Raw genomic sequence first — 23,461 nt, forward strand, 5'->3', positions numbered from 1 at the left:
TCCACACCTGTACCGGGAGGATCCTCTTCTTTACAACAGCTGTGTCCCAGTGTATACATGCTAAAAATGAACTCGCGTGAAAGATTCCTTCAAAGGGATGCACGCTCAGGGAGACACAATTACATGTCCGTATTCCTTGTTACACACATGCAGAAGTTTCATGAATTGCCAGAACACTGGCTACAATTTGAGAGCAAGCTGCAACGAACGGGTCAACTATCCACAGTGCCAAGCCGTTTCTAAGATTCTAATAACCATGGCGGAAAATAAACTAATTTGCTTCCATGTAGCATTATCACTGGAGGACTAGACGAAAAGGCTAAGATCAGGACCACACAAGAAGCCAACCACTGAATCTTTAATGTAAAGTAAGGGTGATCGATCCAGGTGTTGACACTATCGATACCTAGTATAGTATCAGTATATAAACGATACTAAAGTGATAAGATCAATATTTTACTTTTTCTTGTTCTTATTATTACACAATGTTTTTCGGGGTGGTTTTAGTTATTGCTTACAAACTCAGGGAGTAAGTCTTTGGATATAAGACGATTTAAGTGGGAGCCAATAGTAGTTTTTGCGTCTGTTTAGTTATTGTGCAATATATCCACTATATTTTGTTAAAATAATTAACAAATTAAATACATCATCAGATTTACAATAATACTTGCCAATTGTACGTTTAATAAGGTAAGCTTATAAAAATATGTTATTGTGTTTACTTTAGTTACTTGCCGTATATCATTTTCACTTCTATAATCTATTGTCCAAGTATCAGATCGGAACTCAAAATTTATCGTATCGGAGGCCAAAAAATCGGAATCTGGATCGGAGGACAAAAATGTTGATTGGGACATCCTTAAAGAGAAAATATGACAAATACTGTATTGTAATGCATACGTATATAAGTAGGGGTGTAACGGTACACAAACATTTTGGCTCGGTACGTACCTCGGTTTAGAGGTCACGGTTCGGTTCATTTTCGGTACGGTAAGAAAACAACAAAATATAAATTTTTTGGTTATTGATTTACCAAATTTGTAAACAATGGCTTTATCCTTTTAACATTGGGAACACTATAATAATTCTGCCCACGTTAATCAACATTAAACTGTCTCAAGTTGTTGCTCAGATTAAATAAATTGACAAAACTTTTCTTCTACATATAAAAAGTGCAACATTAAACAGTTTCAAATCAACTCATCATGCTTAATTTATTACATCATTTGGGAAGCCTGTAGTTGATTTTTATTATGTAAATGCTATATTTTTATCAACATGGGATAGCAGGGACCCTGCCATTCAAAACTAGGCTGCTGCATTACTAATGATAAATGTAACTATAGCTGAAAAATGGTACAATAGTAATAGGAGAGACCATTCATCCCTGAACACCATGGAGTTCATGTAGGCTTTATGATGCAGTTACATTATTATATCAACTATCAGAGACAGAAACTCTTCATTTAACATAATGTCCTTTTTTGCTGCTTCAACACAGCTCAATCAACACAGAAAAAGGTAAAGTGAAATAACAGACAGACAGGGCTTTGCTGTCCGTAACGCACACACACACACACACACACACACACACACACGCACACACACACACACACACACACCGCAAAATGAGCTAACGTTACTCTAAAAGCAAATTAGCCTTCACTTCAAGCCAGGACTGTGAGCGAGCTGAGCTGCCTTTTATATTTCTAGAAGGTCAACGGGCTCATAGTGATGTTACTAGTAGTTGGCTTGGAGGTGTTTATTATAATTTGGGGAGAGTCCGTTGCCTGATGCTTACCTGCTAAACGCTAAGCACTGACTACATGCGCTCTGAATACGCACTGCTGATTGGCTGTTACCGCTCTGAATACGCACTGCTGATTGGCTGTTACCGCTCTGAATACGCACTGCTGATTGGCTGTTACCGCTCTGAATACGCACTGCTGATTGGCTGTTACCGCTCTGTTTGTAACCAATCAGATGGTTGTGTGGGTGGGAGAATGCTGGGTGCTGTGTAGAGTACTGACAGAGACAGAGGCAGAAGGAAGCGGAGGCGGCTACTTAATATGTCCGTGTGGAAACTCGGTCGGTACACCTCCGAATCGAACCGAAACCCCCGTACCGAAACGGTTCAATACAAATACACGTACCGTTACACCCCTATATATAAGACATGAATAACACTTAATTTAGGCCAAAAATATGAAGAATATGCTTTTAAAAACAAATATCTGAGGCGTAATGTGACGAGAGATGAGTGTATTCTGCTTGATCTATGACTTTATTCTAATTGTATTCCTTTTGTGTTACTGTTACACGACTTTATACTTTTAAATACCTGTAGCAAAGGTATTGTACATCTGGACAATGTTACCTGCGGTGTTTCCAACCGGTATTGCAGCTTTTTTTGGTTTTGTGTGGCTTTGTGATGTGTAAGACATTAACATTGTCTATAAATGTCAGTTGTGTTGTTATCTGTTATTTGCACGTTACCAAGTAACTAAAAGTGGAAAAGAAGCTTTTGTAGCCTTGAGATAGAGGGGGGAGAAAGTCAATATTGGAAGGTTTTATAATTGCAGTTTTGCATGAGTCAAACAGAATTGAAGTGCGAGCACAGTGACATTTAAAAACTTTTTTTTTTTTTTTTTTTTAGCTTAGTGCTATTTTTCATAAACAAAGTGTGTCCGTGTCTCAAACCGGTTTTCTCCCACAATGAGCACTTGCTATTTGTTCAGCATGATAACCTGCAGTCATTCCGTGTTTGCTGTGCCAATAGCATGTCATATTTTATTTAGCTGCAGGTTTCGCTTGACTGGCTCCGCCTCTAGCCTCGAGACAGCAGTAACGTTGTTACCGCCTGGTCTTACGCGCCACAAGTGATGCTCGTACACAGGGAGTGAGTGCTTGTAGTCGTTGTGCGAATGCAGAATGTCAGCGCTCGTGAAAGGTTACGATCATTACGTATCGATCGTCTGCTGTCACAATCTCACGAGACAGATTTGTTGTTCATGTGTTGAAGGCGGTACATAAAAAATTTGTTTCGACCCCCGCAGAAGATTCTTTCTAATAGAGCTTTTATACTGTCATGAAATACACTCATTGCTGTTGAGGCCCATTTGAACTGGCCGGTGGGGCAATTATGATCGAGCCCCATGCATGGACTCTGCCTAGCAACCATGACCACGCTAACATGATCGGACTTAGGTAGCAAATCATTTTTAAGTTAAGGAGAAAACAGGGTTTGAATTAACAAAATGTTTAAACTAAACAGGAAAAAGTCGTCCTTTTGTGCATTATCTTTACGCCATGATGTAGCCTCAAAGACAGATGTCTCAGTGGAGTTCATTATTGCTTGTACACTCGTAAGATGACTGCTTTTTTCCAGCTCTCGTAAATTCACTACTTTTTGACTTTATTCTCCTGACAGTGCAACATTTTGTAAAATCACGTATTCTTGTAAAGTGACGAGATGTCCTTGTGATATTTCATAACATTGCGTGTTGTACAATCATGATTACCGTATTTTTCGGAGTATAAATCGCTCCGGAGTATAAGTCGCACTGGCTGAAAATGCATTACAAAGAAGGAAAAAAACATATATAAGTCGCACTGGAGTATAACTCGCATTTTTTGGGGAAATTTATTTGATAAAACCCAACACCAAGAATAGACATTTGAAAGGTAATTTAAAATAAATAAAGAATAGTGAACAACAGCCTGAATAAGTGTACGTTATATGACGCATAAATAACCAACTGAGAACGTGCCTGGTATGTTTACGTAACATGTTATGGTAAGAGTCATTCAAATAACTATAACATATAGAACATGCTATACGTTTACCAAGCAATCTGTCACTCCTAATCGCTAAATCCGATGAATTCTTATACATCTAGTCTCTTACGTGAATGAGCTAAATAATATTATTTGATATTTTACGGTAATGTGTTAATAATTTCACACATAAGTTGCTCCTGAGTATAAGTTGCACCCCCGGCCAAACTATGAAAAAAACTGCAACTTATAGTCCGAAAAATACGGTAGTTTTTTCCTAACACCACTGGCTTTTCCCCTTGTTATGACTTTTTTTTTTCTTAATGTTACAACTTTTGTTCAGTTTTTTTTCCGTATTGGCCCTCTGAATAGGGGTCGTCACTCAGCATGAAAGGAATTACTCGCTTTGCATTCTTTGCTTGTTTTATTTAGTAGCAGCAGCAGTAGTAACAGCAGCTGCAGCAGTAGTAGCAGTAGCAGTAGCAGGTAATAACCTAAAAGTAAACATGAACATAAAACAATGTATCTATCTTGAATCATCAAAACATGAACATAACAAAACAATGTATATATCTTGAATCATCATAATGTAAATAATAGACATGAATTAATCAACTGAACCATAATGTTATCAACCATGATATGACATATTATCAATCACTGTGATTTTATCCTAACTTATTAATTTTAGCATTACATTTTATTATCACCATTAATTTATGTCATATAATGTTTTAAATGCAATCAGAATTATTTATAATGTCACCATAATGTCATGGACAAACATACTATGAAGACATAAAACACCGGCGCTCTGTTTGAGGCACACATTACAAATATGAGCAGAACTACACAAAAGAAATACAAATCCCATCAGCCAAACCAGGAAGTAAAGTGCCGGTGCAGGTATTTTTAACTCAAACCTTCGAATTCTCAAACGCAGCCGGACACACGCAATGTGACAACAATATAATCCAACAGATTTCAATCCGCACACTACTGTTAATTTTGCCAACGTCGTTTAAAAACTAAACTTTGAGTGTTTGCCCTTGTTGTGACGCAGCAAGTCAGCCGCACAACAAGCGCTGCGGACATAGCAGACATACAGCAAACAGAAAAGCAAGGAAGCGGGCAAGCATGGACTTTAAGGAATAATTCAGCTGATCTAACAAAGAAAAGCGGATATAACAAAATGAGCTTACCAGTGGGGTATGCTGGTGACGAAGCATGCAGTTTTTTACAAACGAAACAATGACGCCATTTTTAAAGCTACGTACATGGTCACCTGTCAGTGGTAGCCCCGCCCATCTTAAAGTCCCAGGTAAGTCCGCCATAAATACATATACACATACCAAATACACACAGTAAATCCAACACCTCCCACTTAAGTTCCTGATGTCCTATCCAAGGTACTTACACCACGATCAAGAGACCCCACTTCGTGACACTCGTTCGATAACCCAGTTACAATGATTTTTTTTTTTTTTTTTTTTTTTTTTTTTAAATGGTGTGGATGCTCATCTTCGTATATGTACTGTGTGCACTGTGTGGGCATGGTGGCAGCGATCCGCTTACACCAACCAGCCAAATAGTTTAAAGGGGTTTGGGGCGTTGATTTGGCCAGGGGGTGGGGCAGTGACTGGAACTTTGAAGTCGCCCCGGGAGACAGCGTCATGAAGTCGCAGCTGGAGTCGAATCCTCTGCTGGGATCAGCACGATCAGCCGCCTTACATCCTTTTGCAGGATGATGGTTGACGGTAGTTGTTGATTTGTCCTGCCTTTTCTCTCAGTATTCGTCGTTGGGAGGCCGGCACAAACTTTGACATCGACGTCCCTGACGACTCCATGTCTGTCTGGTCTTGTGGCTGTAACTATGCCCAAGCGGAATTGTCCTCTCACAGCATTAGGGTCTGCGATCCAGACGATGTCTCCCTCTTTGACGTTTCTCTCCTTTGTATGCCACTTCTCACGGACAAAGAGATTTGGACCGGCTAGTTCATTCCACTTGGCCCCGAATCTGTCAACTAAATTGTGGATGTTCCTTAGCCTGCGCCAAGGGTGGGTGACTAGATCAAGTCCATCTGTGTCTCTTCCCACTGAGGATCGTCCGAGGATGAGAGAGTTGGGAGTTATGTAGTCGACTGAGTCCTCTTGCTCCTGGGCGCGAGCGTCGATTGGGCGCTCGTTTGTCAGGTTGGCTGCCTGAAAAATTAGAGTCTGGAACTCGCCCCAGGTGAGAGAGTCTGTCGCTCCTTTCAAACTTGTTAGGGCTCTTTTTATCAGTTTTACAGCAGCTTCTGCTGCTCCATTCCGGTGAGGCGCATCGGCAGGGTGGAAGCAGCATGCCCAATCTGTCCCATTCTTGGCTGCAATGTCCTCAACAGATGATGTTTGTAGACAGCACAAGTGGTTTTGGAGCTCATTCAGAGCGGGTTTAGCCCCGATGAAGTTCGTCCCTTTGTCGGACCATAGTTTGCGTGGGTGCCCTCTAAGGGCAACAAAGCGGGAGTAGGCCAGCAGAAAACTTTCTGAGGACTGGTCATCGCATACATCGGCATGGACTGCCCTTGAAGCCATGCAGCAGAAAACAATTCCCCAGACTTTCTTCCTTGCTCTCCCCTTGACTGCGTCCTTGACTTCATAGGGGCCGAATAGATCCAGGGTGGTGTACTCGAATGGGCCTGCCCTTTGCGTGCGCTCCAGCGGGAGGTCACTCATCACTTGCTGGCATACTCTAGCTCTTTGCTTTCGGCAGTGGATGCAGTCATTTAGAACTCTCCTGACTGCTCGACGGCCCTGTATGATCCAGGCTTTTCTCTGAGTACCTAGGAGAGTTGCTGCAATCCCCTCGTGGTTCTTCTCATGAGCCTCTTGGGCTAGTAATGTGGCCAATCTTGACTGCATAGGGACCAGAGGAATAGCAGTCTTGCCTTCATTCCAGGACTGAATTCGTCCTCCGCAGAGTAGGAGTCCCGTGACCTCTTCTTTCCGGACCATGAGTCGGTCCAGAGTTTCATCCCGGAACTCAACTCCGTCCTGGGCTTCAAGGGCAAGGTAATGGAAAGCCTCTGCTCTCTCAACAGCTGTAAGACCAGGCTTTGCCTTTCCATTGGCAGTGGCCTGGTGGCTGCCACCTAACCAGGCCTCCACTGCCCGCAGAGTCCAGGCAACAGTCCCGCACAGCCTGGCGAGGGAGCTAAACCTCCCAGGCTCAACGAGGCGCACAAGGGCCACGGCCCGCACCCGTGGGATGGACAGAGGCGGAGTGGTCCCGGGGCCGCCAGGCTCAGGAGGCTTCATTCTGCTGTCGCTCTCATTTTTCTGTCGCCTTGTGACCACGGCAGAAAATACGCGTCTTTGAAGCTTCTTGATTCTCTCTTTGGCGACCGTGGCAGCGATTTCACTTGGGGTCTTCACCGACCACTTGCTTTCAGGCCACTTGAAGAACTCAGGCCCGTTCTGCCACTCAGAGTCCTCGTTCAACTCCTCAGGAGTCGCTCCCCTCGTAAGGATATCGGCAATGTTTAGGTCTCCTTCAACCCACTTCCAAGCGTCCTCTCTTAAGTCAAGCCCAATCCTCATCTTCCCCCTCTTCTTTGAGAAGTTGATTGTAGCGAGGATGCAGAGCTTGTCTGACTCGGGCTCGTACCCAACCCCGAGGGCTTTGCTGTCCTCCTCTTGCATCTGATTTGGGAGGATGAGAAGGTTCGGCGTGCTCGGACAGCCAAGCTGGGGACTGCTCTGGGTTCCCCCCTCCCACTTTGGCCAGAGAAGACCCAGGGTTTTAGAGAGAACCCTCCTGCCTCCAAGATCTTCTCCACACCAACAGTTGTCTCTCGTAGAGCATCAAGATCATTGTCCGACGTCAGGATGTCATCGACGTAGCAGTCTTCTTCTAAAACTCTACGTTCTTTGAGCATTGACGAGAACTGTGGCACTTTAGCAGTCTCTCGCATTGCAACTTGGGCAATACATCCTGCTGGCTTATCGCCAATGTTCACTCGGACAGCTGCAAACGTCTCTATCTCGTTCCGGGGGTCATCCCTCCACAGGAATCGATGCAGGTGGACCTCTTCATCCTTGAGCCAAACTGAGTTGTACATCTTTCGTACATCGCCCAGGGCAGCATGTTGCCCGCTTCGGAACCGTGAGAGAACTCCTTTTATTGGATTAAGTACATCTGGACCTTTGTGGAGAAGGTCATTCAGGCTCCAACCCTGAAACTCTTGGCTGCTATTCCACACTATTCTCACAGGGGTGGAAGCAGAGTGGGGGTTCGGGGCGACCAAGTGGCTAATGTACCACTTTGGGCCCTTCCAGGAATCCATCTCTTCTTTTGATAGCTTGACAGCCGCACCTCTTCTGACCATGTCATGGATTTGTTCCCCATACGCTGTTTTCCAAGCGGGCTCTCGTCCCAGCCTGGACTCCGTCCTCCTGAAAGTAGCCTCCACGGCTTTGCGATTGTCAGGGAGAGAGGCTGGGTCTCCTCGCCAGGGGTAGGCAGCTTCCCAGTGGGGTGACTGGCTGTGCTTGTCTGCTAGAACATAGGAGAGGCCATTCTTAATTTTCTCCAACTCCCTTTCTTCTCCAAGGGTCATCTCCTTTCCTCCTGGGGCACACATGCCACATTTGCAGCCCCCACATTGAGGGTCGCACGCTGCCCCGATGCTGTCCCACCTGAACCACTCTAACACTTCCTTGTTAGTTGTAGCGGTGCTGCTGAGGACTGTCTCTTCCTTTGTGAACTCGGTGTTCGGATTGCTTGAGTCCACAAGGACCTTCTCATATACTCTTGAGGCAGTTCTCATGGACCTCGCGACATGAGTGTCGGACTGGTGGAAGGTTAAATCTACCGTCTCAAGGAGGTCAGGGTGGGTCCCAGCGACCGTCTTTCCAAGTGGGCCATCCCAAAGGATCGGGTCCCCTTCTCTCCTGACTGGCTGTGGGACCAGGCGACCTTCCCTGTGGCTGATGAGGAGATCGATTTTGGTGGGCCGTACCAAGTCTTCAGCAGCAACACCAGGGAAGAACCCTTGAAGTTGATGTGGTGTGGCTTTCTGAGTGACCTCTGCGATGCTCTCCAGGCCGTAGCAAATGATCGTATGCACTCCCACCGTTCCCTTAGGAGTTCCTACCCTCAACCGAAGGGTGTATCTCCTGGTCATGATTGTCCTCCGCATTCCACCAACTCCATGCACAATCCATTTGATGTTCTCTCCACATAGTCCGAGACGCTTGGCTCCAGTATTTGTGATGTAATTGGTATCTGAAGCAAGGTCAATCAATGTTCTGATGAGATGGCCAGAGTTGGTAGTGACCTTGAGGAGCATCATTAGCACTGGATATTCTTTAGGTACACTTCCAGTGCTGGTGCAGATTGCTGTGGTGTTTTTGTTTGAGAAGACTTTCCTGCACTCTGTCCTCTGCTCTGTGGTTAGCGTTGCAAGAAACTCTTCCTGCTGGCTGGTTAGGCCAAGAGGCCTTTTCACTGGGACTTTACTGCCACAGTCCCTTTGAGTGGCGAACCTGGGGCAGAGCAGGTAGTGGTGAGCATCGTCTTGCCGGCAATCCGCTTTACTGCAGAGGAACCCTGAGTTGCAACGTCCATCCTTGGGGTGAATGTTCAAGCACCTGTTGCACACACAATGGGTCCTTAGATGAGACTTTCTTTTTGCCAGGTCCAAGTCCCTGGACATTTTGCAAGCAAAAAGCCTTCCAGCATGTGTTTCGTCGGCACAGAGGGAGCATGCAGATTGTGGCTTAGCTGGAGGCCCGCGTTGACCTGCAGTGACCCTGGAGAAAGCTTTCTTCGCCCTCTTCTCTGAAGTTTCTATCGGGCGTTTCTCAGAGGGAGTATTTTCTGCAAGGCTCGTTTCCAACTGGTCCAGCTCTTCAAGAATTACCTCCTGTATCTTTAGGAATTGAAGAAGACACTCAAAGTGGTTCTGATGGGCGAAACCATTGGTGGGCACATTTTTGTAAGCCACCCATTTCTCCTTTAGGAAGTTCGGTAGCTTACTCTCCAGAGACTGCGCCACCAGACGATTTTTCATAACATCCTCTTCACCCAGGATGAGAAGGTTGCTTAGGGCCCTTTCCACCGTCTGGATCAGCTCAATTGCTCTCCTAGGGTTATTTCCTTTTACAGGGGGCAGGCCTTGCACCTCACTCGCAATCATTTGGACAATCCTTGCCTTATTCCCATATCTGTTGTCCAAGCGTTGGAACATTTCCTCAGCGGACGCGCAGCTGGACAGCACTAGGTCCTTCTTCACTTTCTCACCGAGGCTAGCTAGGAGATGGAACCTTGTTACACCTGCCGTCCTCAGTGGGTTCCCCAATTGCTCCAGTTCTCCCCACTCAGCCTTCCAACGGTAATAATCTGTTATGTCACCAGAAAACGTGGGGAGACGTACTCTCTCGAGGGGGAACTGATTTCTGTAGCCGTAACCTCCAGGATACATGTCAGGGATGCCCCGGGGAGCACTCTGGGTCATCAGCGGTGTGCTAGAGGCATTTGATGTGGTTCCAGTGCTGCCACCAACTGGTCCACTAAGTGCCTGGATTCTGGCACCTGAAGCTGAGACGGTTGTTGGGAGAGGATTGGATGGAGCAACTTGGGTGTTGCTGCCTGTAGGAAGTTCCTCTTTGGGACTGGGACCGCTAAATGGAGGCTCTGTGAGACTGACTGGATTGAGCATGCCCTGCGCCCTGTCAGACTCTTTTTGTTGTCGGACTTTGTCATCCATATCTTCATCGGATGACTCTGTCCATCTTGGGTCTCGCCAGCTAGCCTCCCAGTCTCTTACTCGGCGCCACAGAGCTCGGACCTTCTCCTTGAGCCTCTTTGTGTTGGCATATGAGATAAGAGCATCCCAGTTTCTGCATCTTCGCTCGAGCTCATCGATCCTCTTTCTCAGGCCATCTCTGGTGAGCTTAAAATCAGACCTCTGTAACTTCTTTATGTTGCAGCCCTCAACCTGGTCCATCTTAGTCTCTGCACTGGAAACACATTCTCCGATGTCATCTGCTGCGAACTTAGTCCAGATTGATTCTTGAATGAGCTCAACGGTCCCTGTGTATTTACGGAGGCACTCAGCTGTCTTCTCCACTATGCAGGCTGCTTCTTCTTTTGCCTTGCCATCTTCATCCTTGGTTCCGTTCACCGCATTGAGGGCTTCAGCATAGTCATCTCCTGCATCACTGACCCTCTCAAAGTCCACTTCAAGGATCCTCAGCTCGTCAATCAGGGCTCTCTCTCCTAACAGTTTGACTCTGGAGGCAAGCTTATTGGCCCTCTTGGTGAAGGAGGATTGCGCAGCAGAGCGCTTCCCTCTGAGGGCTTTAAGTTCCTGTGTGTCCATTTTCCTTTTCTTTATCTGACCGGGGTTTGGTTTCACCAGCAGGGTCCTTTCCCTCCAAATAGTGGTTTTCCTTTGGTCAATGGTTAGGTGGACACTGTGTTGTTTCGCTTGGAGAGTTATGTATTCCTCTTCAAGGCTTGAAACTCATCGGGGGATTTGTAGGTTAATTATAATCTCATCCAACCCGTTGGTTATTACTGTCTGTTTTTTTTCCGTATTGGCCCTCTGAATAGGGGTCGTCACTCAGCATGAAAGGAATTACTCGCTTTGCATTCTTTGCTTGTTTTATTTAGTAGCAGCAGCAGTAGTAGCAGTAGCAGCAGCTGCAACAGTAGTAGCAGTAGCAGTAGCAGGTAATAACCTAAAAGTAAACATGAACATAAAACAATGTATCTATCTTGAATTATCAAAAGATTAAGATTAAGATTAAAGTACCAATGATTGTCACACACACACTAGATGTGGTGAAATTTGTCCTCTGCATTTGACCCATCCCCTTGGGGAGCAGTGGGCAGCAGCGGCGCCGCGCCCGGGAATCATTTTGGTGATTTAACCCCCAACTCCAACCCTTGATGCTGAGTGCCAAGCAGGGAGGAAACGGGTCCCATTTTTATAGTCTTTGGTATGACTCGGCTGGGATTTGAACTCCAACCTACCGATCTCAGGGCGGACACTCTAACCACATGAACATAATAAAACAATGTATCTATCTTGAATCATCAAAACATGAACATAACAAAACAATGTATCTATCTTGAATCATCATAATGTGAATAATAGACATGAATTCATCAACTGAACCATAATGTTATCAACCATGATATGACATATTATCAATCACTGTGATTTTATCCTAACTTATTAATTTTAGCATTACATTTTATTATCACCATTAATTTATGTCATATAATGTTTTAAATGAAATCAGAATTATTTATAATGTCACCATAATGTCATGGACAAACATACTATAAAGACATAAAACACCGGCGCTCTGTTTTAGGCACACATTACAAATATGAGCAGAACTACACAAAAGAAATACAAATCCCATCAACCAAACCAGGAAGTAAAGTGCCGGTGCAGGTATTTTTAACTCAAACCTTCGAACTCTCAAACGCAGCCGGACACACGCAATGTGACAACAATATAATCCAACAGATTTCAATCCGCACACTACTGTTAATTTTGCCAACGTCGTTTAAAAACTAAACTTTGAGTGTTTGCCCTGGTTGTGACGCAGCAAGTCAGCCGCACAACAAGCGCTGCGGACATAGCAGACATACAGCAAACAGAAAAGCAAGGAAGCGGGCAAGCATGGACTTTAAGCAATAATTCAGCTGATCTAACAAAGAAAAGCGGATATAACAAAATGAGCTTACCAGTGGGGTATGCTGGTGACGAAGCACGCAGTTTTTTACAAACGAAACAATGACGCCATTTTTAAAGCTACATACATGGTCACCTGTCAGTGGTAGCCCCGCCCATCTTAAAGTCCCAGGTAAGTCCGCCATAAATACATATACACATACCAAATACACACAGTAAATCCAACAACTTTCTTCTTGTGATACAATTATTTTATTCTAGTAATAGCGCAACACTGTTTTCGTAAATGTCTTCTTTTTTTATGTCATATTAGATATTCTTATAATAAATGCTGAATTTTTCTCTTTATCGTACTATTTTTTTTTTTAATATTAGTAAGTAAATTTAGTAAGTAAATTTTATTTATAAAGCGCTTTTCACAGATAAAATCACAAAGCACTTTACAAAACATAGGTGAAGTAAAACAACAATTACATTTAAAACAACAGGGGCAACATCATAAAAAGGATACAAAGTGGATTAAAAATGATAGTTAAAAGGTGCATTAACTAAAAGCTTTACTAAAAAGAGACGTTTTCAAATGTTTCTTAAAAGTTTCAACACAGTCAAGATCACGGAGGGACTGGTGCAAATTGTCCCAGAGTCTGGGAGCTATAGCCTGGAATGCCAGGTCTCCACGGGTTTTAAAACGAGTTTTGGGGATCATTAGAAGACCCTGGCCTGAAGACCGGAGGCTGAGCCCTGACGAGTAGGGGCATAGCAAGTCAGTGATGTACTGAGGGGCCCCACCATGCAACTGAAGAGTAGGGGCATAACACATAACAAATCAGTGATGTACTGAGGGGCCCCACAATGCAACTGAAGAGTAGGGGCATAACACATAACAAATCAGTGATGTACTGAGGGGCCCCACCATGCAACGCACGGAATGTCAGGACTAAAATCTTAAACTCAATGCGGAATTTAACTGGAAGCCAATGATGACTGGATAATACGGGGGTGATATGGGCTATTCTGAAAAAGTCTGGCAGCTGCATTTTGTACAGTCTGAAGTCTCTTTAGCGGTGACTTGTTGAAAAGAGTGAAGAGAGAATTGCAATAGTCAAAGCGAGACGAAATGAATGCGTGAGTGATCATTTCGAGATCCAATTTTAACAACACATTTGTCACTTTAGAAATATTTCTGAGATGATAGAAACAGTTTTTGCTCAGTTGACCGCAGTGACCCTCCAAAGACATGGACTGATCAAACACTACCCCAAGGTTTCTGAGGCTGTTTTAACAGATGCACACAGAGCACCAAGGGAGTTCTTGATCAGGGGGACAATTGATTGATTGATTGATTGATTGAGACTTTTATTAGTAGGTTGCACAGTGAAGTACATATTCCGTACAATTGACCACTAAATGGTAACACCCGAATAAGTTTTTCAACTTGTTTAAGTCGGGGTCCACTTAAATTGATTCATGATACAGATATATACTATCATATATACTATCATCATAATAGTCATCACACAAGATAATCACATTGAATTATTTACATTATTTACAATCAGGGGTGTGGAGGGGGGAGGGGGGTAGGATATGGACATCAAGTAGTGGACAGAGAGAGAGAGAGAGAGAGAGAGAGAGAGAGAGAGAGAGAGAGAGAGAGAGAGAGAGAGAGAGAGAGAGAGAGAGAGAGAGAGAGAGAGAGAGATCAGAAGGCATAAGAAAAAGTATCTGCATTAGATTGTTTACATTTGATTATTAGCAATCCGGGGAGGGTGTTAGTTTAGGGTTGTAGCTGCCTGGAGGTGAACTTTTATTGCGGTTTTGAAGGAGGAGAGAGATGCCCTTTCTTTCATACCTGTTGGGAGCGCATTCCACATTGATGTGGCATAGAAAGAGAATGAGTTAAGACCTTTGTTAGTTCGGAATCTGGGTTTAACGTGGTTAGTGGAGCTCCCCCTGGTGTTGTGGTTATGGCGGTCATTTACGTTAAGGAAGTAGTTTGACATGTACTTCGGTATCAGGGAGGTGTAGCGGATTTTATAGACTAGGCTCAGTGCAAGTTGTTTAACTCTGTCCTCCACCTTGAGCCAGCCCACTTTAGAGAAGTGGGTAGGAGTGAGGTGGGATTTGGGGTGGAGGTCTAGAAGTAACCTGACTAGCTTGTTCTGAGATGTTTGGAGTTTAGATTTGAGGGTTTTGGAGGTGCTGGGGTACCAGGAGGTGCATGCGTAATCGAAAAAGGGTTGAACGAGAGTTCCCGCCAGAATCCTCAAGGTGCTTTTGTTGACCAGAAAGGAGATTCTGTAGAGAAATCTTGTTCGTTGGCTAACCTTTTTGATTACCTTGGTTGCCATTTTATCACAGGAAAGGTTAGCCTCTAGAATGGAACCTAGGTAGGTGACCTCATCTTTCCTGGTGATAACAATGTCACCCACTTTTATGGTGAAGTCATTGACTTTCTTAAGGTTGATGTGGGACCCAAACAGGAAGGATTCTGTTTTACCCAAGTGTATGGATAGCTTGTTGTCAGCGAGCCAGGTGCAAGTTCTACAGAGCTCAGCACTGAGGATTTTCTCCACCTGTGACTTGTCCTTGTCTGATACCAGCAGGGCAGAGTCATCCGCAAACAAAAACAATTCACAGTCGCATGCCGATGACATGTCGTTTATGTATATTAGGAACAGTAAAGGTCCCAATATACTGCCTTGGGGGACTCCACAGCTCACCGAGAGGGGGGGGGGACACGGTGCCGTTCACCTCTACCACCTGCTCCCTCCCCTCCAAGTAAGATTGCATCCAGCTCCATGAGGTTTTGTTAAATCCGATTGCTCTGAGCTTATCCAAAAGTATAGCGTGGTTAACGGTGTCAAAGGCCTTCTGAAGGTCCAGCATGACCATGCCGCAGTATTTGCCCGCGTCCACCTCATGTTTGATGTGGTCGGTCAGATAGAGAAGGCATGTGTCAGTGGAGTGGTTAGTTCTGAAGCCGGATTGGAATTTGTACATGAGTTTATTAGTGGCAAGGTAACTATCGACCTGTTCATAAACTATTTTCTCCATTACTTTCGAAATGGAACTACCGACCTGAGTGAACAGGTCGGTAGTTGCCAGGTTCCAATTTGCTTCCTTTTTTAAAGAGGGGAGTTACTCTTGCTATCTTAAAATCTTTTGGTACTTGGCCTTGTGTAATTGATAGGTTTATTATGTGCGTGATGATCGGGGCAATGATAGAGGCAGAGTCCCTGAGGAATCTGGAGGGAATATTATCAAAGCCGGTGGCCTTGTTAGGGTGGAGCGCGCTCAATTTTTTAAACACCTCATCAGCTGTGACCATTACTAATTTGAAATCATCGTTGGATACTCCTAGCTTTCTGTAGAAGGCTTTAATGTGTTCTACACCAAAGCGACCAGAGTGGTGGGACGGCTTGTTGACAAGAGTTGCGGCTATGCTGGTGAAAAAGATGTTAAGTCTGCTAGCTACCTCCATTTTGTCTGTAATGAGGGAGTCACCCTCCTTGATGCTGATGTTGGTGAGTCTTGTTTTAAGTTTCTGGCTGCAACCAGGAAGCTGGTTGTTGAGAATTTTCCAGAGCTCACGTGGCTTATTTGTGTTTTCCTCTATTTTGTCGTTAATGTAATTTTTTTTTAAGGATTTAGTCAGGTTGGTTGACTTATTTGTTAATTTATTGCATTGCTTTTTGAGAGTCGAAAGGAGTAATTTGAGGTTGATATTATTGGGTTGTTTATCTACTTCTGTTTTACATTTTTGGTATTCAGAGTATTTCCTGTCTCTGTCTTCTTTGGCAGCTAATAGGTCCGGATTCATCCATGGTTCCGAGCGGGCTTTGATCCTGACTGTTTTCACAGGAGCCATGTCATTTAGTATCTTTAGGAACGCCGTTTTGAAGCGATCCCAAGCAACATCGACCATGTTGCTCGCGAGCACAGGGGACCAGTCCCACTCATCTAATTTTAAATTGAAATTGTCATTGGAGTATTTTTTGAGGGATCTGGATTGGGCTGTTATGTGGCCATTGGCTTTAGGTTTAGCTATTTTGCGGGTGCAGAAGGTTAGATAGTGGTCGCTAAGACCACAGATCATGACCCCACTATTTTTTATTTTAGGCCGGTCTGAAGTGAGAATGAGATCTATGGTTGATTGGGTGGAATCACACACCCTTGTAGGTAGCGCTATTAGCTGGGAAAGACCGTGCAGATTACAAAACTTGCTGAAGGATCTGAAGACAGGCGCATCTTTGCGTTGAATATCTGTGTTCAGATCCCCAGTTATAATTTTCTCCACATTGTCTGTCCCTGCCAAGCATTCTTCCAAAGCCCCATAGCAATCACTCTGATTAGGGGGTCTATAAACAGTCCCTATTAGTACCGGCTTAGCGTTTTTAAATTTGATTTCCGCCCACACAGATTCCAGGTCATTGTGGTTAAGATCAGTGCGAGTTATGTATTTAAAGGCCTACTGAAACCTACTACTACCGACCACGCAGTCTGATAGTTTATATATCAATGATGAAATCTTAACATTGCAACACATGCCAATACGGCCGGGTTAACTTATAAAGTGACTTTTAAAACTTCCCGGGAAATATCCGGCTAAAACGTCGCGGTATGATGACGTATGCGCGTGACGAAGTCCGAGTAACGGAAGTTATGGTACCCGTAGAATCCTATACAAAAAGCTCTGTTTTCATTTCATAATTCCACAGTATTCTGGACATCTTTTGCAATTTGTTTAATGAACAATGAAGGCTGCAAAGAAGACAGTTGTAGGTGGGATCGGTGTATTAGCAGCGGACTACAGCAACACAACCAGGAGGACTTTGTTGGAGCGCTAGCCGCGCTAGCCGCGCTAGCCGCGCTAGCCGCGCTAGCTGCCGACCTCACCTTGACTTCCTACGTCTCCGGGCCGCCAAACGCATCGGGTGAAGTCCTTCGTCCTTCTGCCGATCGCTGGAACGCAGGTGAGCACGGGTGTTGATGAGTAGATGAGGGCTGGCTGGCGTAGGTGGAGAGCTAATGTTTTTAGCATAGCTCTGTGAGGTCCCGTTGCTAAGTTGCTAAGTTAGCTTCAATGGCGTCGTTAGCACAGCATTGTTAACCTTCGCCAGCCTGGAAAGCATTAACCGTGTATTTACATGTCCACGGTTTAATAGTATTGTTGATTTTCTATCTATCCTTCCAGTCAGGGCTTTATTTTTTTGTTTCTATATGCAGTTAAAGCACGATGCTATCACATTAGCTCGTAGCTTAAGCATTTCGCCGATGTATTGTCGTGGAGATAAAAGGCACTGAATGTCCATTTCGCGTTCTCGACTCTCATTTTCAAGAGGATATAGTATCCGAGGTGGTTTAAAATACAAATCCGTGATCCACAATAAAAAAAGGAGAGTGTGGAATCCAATGAGCCAGCTTGTACCTAAGTTACGGTCAGAGCGAAAAAAGATACGTCCATCACTGTCTCTCAAGTCCTTCACTGTAACGTTCCTCATCTACGAATCTTTCATCCTCGCTCAAATTAATGGGGTAATCATCACTTTCTCGGTCCGAATCTCTCTCGCTCCATTGTAAACAATGGGGAATTGTGAGGAATACTAGCTCCTGTGACGTCACGCTACTTCCGGTACAGGCAAGGCTTTTTTTTATCAGCGAGCAAAAGTTGCGAACTTTATCGTCGATTTTCTCTACTAAATCCATTCAGCAAAAATATGGCAATATCGCGAAATGATCAAGTATGACACATAGAATGGATCTGCTATTCCCGTTTAAATAAAAAAAAAATCATTTCAGTAGGCCTTTAATATCCTGGTGAATATACATACAAACGCCCCCACCGTGTTTATTCCTATCCTTTCTGATAACCGAAAAGTTTTCTATTTCTATCTCTGAGTCAGAAATACTTTGATCAAATTTGGTTTCAGAGAAACACAAGATTTTTACCTTCGTGTTGAGGAACATTTCTCTGATTTGGTCAAGTTTGGCTCCAGAGAGGCTGTTCACATTAAGGTGGATGATGTGTAGTCCACTGGAACCAAAAAGAGCATCAGAGTCCGCTGTGTTGTGGTACTGACCAGAAAAATTGTTGGTTATTATTGCTGTTGAAGTTGGAGAGCAAGGAGAGAGAGGAGAGAGAGAGAGAGGCATATTGATCGTCCTCCAGGTGAAGGGGGAGGGAGGGGGAGGGGCGGAGTTGGAGAGGGGGAGAGGGGGAGGCCAGGTAGGGTTGCTGGGGGTGGGGGTGGATTTCCTTTTGGCGGGCTTTTTTGAAGACAAAGAGAAAGAGAACAACGAAAATGTTTGTGTAAAAGCGCCTCTAAATCCTGTGTATGCCGCATCCTCGACCGTCTGGGACCGGGGAGAGGCCGCGTGGACCCCCGCCATCTCGTGCAGTTCCCCGCCATCACCGATGTCTGGGTCGCCGTCCACCGCATACGTCACTTCCTGTCAATGAGAAAGGACGCAAAAGAATAAGGCTCCGCTTCTGCTACCGGAGTTTTTTGTTAAATCTGAAGATTTTGACCACTGATTTGCGATCACAGCCACAGGAGAGTACCCTGGCATCTTCGATCTGATTTTGGACAGTAGAGAGGCACTGATACGCTGAAATAAGGCGAGTTGGAAGAGCCGTTAGCCTCAAGCCAAAGGCGCCTTGCCGCAGTTCAAAGCGGTTGCCTAGCAACCAAAAGCTACGGCGAGTTTACAGCTGTTTTAAAGTGATCCCGACGTCGCAGAGTGATATAAGTTGACAGGCTGACACCTCAAATTGATCTCTGAACGGCGCAAGATACGAAATTGTTGGAAAAAACAAGTTAAAGTGCCGCAAGTCGCCAAAGAAGCAACTGCCGTTAAGATACAAGAGACCCTGATGTCAGCGACTGCCGCAATGCGAAAAGGTAAAGGAAAGATTGAAATCCCGAAACGTTCGGGGTCAGCTGACACAGGACATGATGGGAATCAAGAAGCGATACTACAAAAACTTAATGAAATGAAAGAAGAAATGAAAGAAATGAATGAATATCTGAGAAAAGTAACAGCAGAACACAAACAAGATGTGAAAAGTCTGCAGCAAAATATAGAAAATCTGCAATCTCAGAACAACAGAAGAAATAATGAAGCCACTGAAATGAGCAAACAAATGAAGATCCTTCAAGAAGACAACAACGTGCTGAGGAATATCATAGATGAAATGGATCAGGACAAACGAATGAATGATATCATCGTGACAGGGCACCGAATTAAACCAAGATCCTATGCGAAAGCTGTGAATAATGAAGGTGAACCTGATGAAATGGATATGGTCTCAGCAGAACAGCAAGTGGTCAACTTTCTGCAATCAAAGGAAATTGAAATTGACATTAATACCATCGAAACATGCATCCCACTGAACGGAAGAAACAACAACGTCACTCCAGTCGTGCTCGTGAAACTCGTAAACAGAAAATCTAAAATGGCACTGCTGAGACAGGGAAAGAAGCTGAAGGGAACAAATGTGTACATGAGTGAGCATCTCACAAAACGTAATGCTGGAATCGCCAAGAAAGCACGCGACTTGAGAAAGGAGGGAAAAATCCAGGGAACTTGGAGCGCCAACTGTAAAATCTACATCAAGCTGAATGGAGGTCCAGAAGCAAGAGTAATTGTTGTCCATGACATCGAGGACCTGGACAATTTTTAAAGTTGAAACAGCTTCCACAACAACGATGATAATGGACTCTGACAGAAAACAAACACCCAGCATCGACACTACTATGTTCCAAGGGACGACTAAACAAGATGACCTACATTCAGGATTGCATCCACCTACACTTATAGAGATTATTGAAACAACATCAAAGATTGTTGAACAAGAAAATATGGAACTAAAAAATTTCTGCAACAAACATCACAAAAACCAGGATTTGGAAAATGATATAGATCCAGATACAAATTTTTTCTCCCACATCAGTAATAATTGTTTTTATTATACAGATGATCAATATAATAGCAACATTGAATGTGATAACAAATAATCAATTATTCATTTTAATAGCAGAAGCTTGTATGCAAATTACAACAACATTAAGAACTTTTTGGAACACATCAACGAACCCTTCAAAGTGATTGCTGCCACAGAAACATGGATTTATGATAAAAAAGGAATAGATTTTGATCTGGAAGGATATGAACTAAACTACATCAACAGAACCAACAAAAATGGAGGAGGAGTAGCTGTGTACGTGATGAAGAACCTGAACTACAAAGTGGCAAAAAACATGTAATTTGCTATAGATAATATCTTAGAATGTATAACCATTGAAATATGTCAGGAAAAAAGCAAAAACATTTTCTTTAGTTGTATATATAGATCACCTAAGTCAAGTATAGAAACATTTGAAGAATGGATCAAAGCAACTTACATGGACAATGGTCAAAGAATAATGTTCCTATGTGGTGACTTTAATATTGATTTATTGAACCCTAACAAGCAAAAGTCCATTGATGACTTCATTGATACAATGTACAGCATCAGTCTATATCCTAAAATCACAAAGCCACGCAGAATCACAGCACACTGTGCCACGCTTATTGATAATATTTTTACCAATGATTTTGATAATAACACTACAAGTGGTCTACTTATAACCGACATTAGTGATCATCTGCCAGTTTTTACAATATATGATGGAAACTACAAGAAGAACATGGAAGACAAAAGGACATTTCGAATACTGTGCACAGAGAAGAGGATGATTGCCTTCAAAATTGAGCTACAAAAGCAAGATTGGGACAATGTGTACAATGAAAAAGAGGTTGATGAAGCATATGAACATTTCTTATACAAGTTCATAATACTTTTTGACAAACATTGTCCATGGATACAACTCAGTAATAAACAGAGAAAGAATAATCAACCATGGATGACAAAAGCATTAAAAATGCTTGTAAGAAGAATACACTATATAGGAAATTTATAGCACAAAAAACTACAGAGGCAGAAATTAAGTACAAAAAGTATAAAAACAAGTTAACAGACATACTACGATCATGTAGAAAATAATATTACAGTGAATTATTGGATAGGAACAAAAATAACATGAGAGCAACATGGGGCATCCTTAATAGCATTATCAAAAATGGCACAAAGAGGGACTACCCCCAATACTTCTTAGACGGAAATAAAAAAATGAACACATAAAGGAAGTAGTTGAAAGCTTCAATAATTATTTTGTAAATATTGGACCAAAATTGGAAGAAAGGATTCCAGACCCAGTTTCAATCGAGGACTATAATGATACCATAGAGCGAAATCCCAACTCCATGTTCCTCAGTAATGTGACACAGGAGGAAATAGTTACAATCGTGAAAAAATGTAAATCTAAGACTTCAACTGATTGTAACGGAATTGATATGGAAACGATAAAAAAGGTTATTGAAGAGATCTCAGGACCATTAATGTATATTAGTAACCTATCATTTCAAACAGGTACATTTCCAAACAAAATGAAAATAGCTAAAGTTGCACCAATTTATAAGACTGGAGACAAACATCAATTTACAAATTATAGACCTGTTTCTTTACTTCCACAATTTTCTAAAATCATTGAAAAACTGTTCAATAACAGATTAGAGAGTTTCATAAATAAAAATAGAATACTCGAAGAGAACCAATATGGATACAGAGCTAATGTTTCAACTTCAATGGCTTTAATTGAAATTACAGAAGAAATTACCAATGCAATAGATAGTAAAAAATGTGCAGCAGCAGTGTTCATGGATCTAACTAAAGCATTTGACACTATTAATCACAATATTTTAATCAAAAAACTAGAACGATATGGCATCAGAGGGTTAGTCTTAAACTGGATAAGAAGTTATCTAACGAACAGGAAACAATACGTGAAGCTAGGCGAACACACGTCTACAACGCTAAATATATCCTGTGATGTACCTCAGGGATCAAAACTAGGCCCTAAATTATTCAATCTCTATATAAATGACATTTGTAAAGTTACAAAAGATTTAAAGTTAGTACTATTTGCGGATGATACAACCGCGTTTTGTTCAGGAGAGAACACACAGAAGTTAATACAAATAATAACAGAAGAAATTAACAAATTAAAAAGATGGTTTGACAAAAACAGACTATCGTTGAATCTCAGTAAAACTAAAATGATGCTATTTGGTAACAGTAGAAGGGAAAGTCAAACACAAATACAAATAGACGGAAAAGAAATTGAAAGAGTATATGAAACCAAATTTCTAGGTATAATGATTGATGATAAATTGAACTGGAAATCTCACGTAAAAAATATACAACATAAAGTAGCAAGAAACACGTCAATAATGAATAAAGCAAAACATGTTCTAGACAAAAAATCACTTCATATTCTCTACTGCTCACTCGTGTTACCATATCTGAGTTACTGTGTAGAAATATGGGGAAATAATTACAAAAGTACACTTCATTCATTAACGGTGTTACAAAAAAGATCAGTTAGAATAATACATAATGTTGGATATAGAGAACATACAAATCCTTTATTTATTGAATCAAAGATACTGAAATTCCACGACATAGTGAATTTGCAAACAGCTAAAATTATACACAAAGCAAACTATAACCTGCTACCCAAGAATATACAACTATTCTTCTCAAAAAAAGAGGAGAAATATAATCTTAGAGAAAAATGTAATTTAAAACATTTGTACGCACGTACAACACTTAAGACCTTCAGTATATCAGTATGTGGAATTCAATTATGGAATGGATTAAGCAAAGCAATCAAACAATGTACTAATATGATCCACTTCAAGAAACTCTTCAAACTTAAAGTGTTTACAAAGTACAAAGAAGAAGAACCACGATAAACATTCTGAATGTATTTAATTCATCCATTCTTTCACTCTCAAAATAATCTTACTTATCTCATCATATGAAATGTAACTTACTTCACCAATTATTATTTATCTATTTATTTTTATTGTGATTACTTATG

At 42.6% G+C, this 23,461-nt stretch overlaps 1 protein-coding gene across 1 annotated transcript in view; it reads left to right on the top strand.

Annotated features, from left to right (window-relative positions):
* LOC133648666 (1-phosphatidylinositol 4,5-bisphosphate phosphodiesterase beta-4-like) overlaps positions 1–23,461 on the top strand; it is a 171,308-nt gene that overhangs the window by 848 nt on the left and 146,999 nt on the right. The window lies entirely within an intron of this gene.

Source organism: Entelurus aequoreus, linkage group LG04 (assembly GCF_033978785.1).
Source record: "Entelurus aequoreus isolate RoL-2023_Sb linkage group LG04, RoL_Eaeq_v1.1, whole genome shotgun sequence".
Lineage (NCBI taxonomy): Eukaryota > Metazoa > Chordata > Actinopteri > Syngnathiformes > Syngnathidae > Entelurus > Entelurus aequoreus.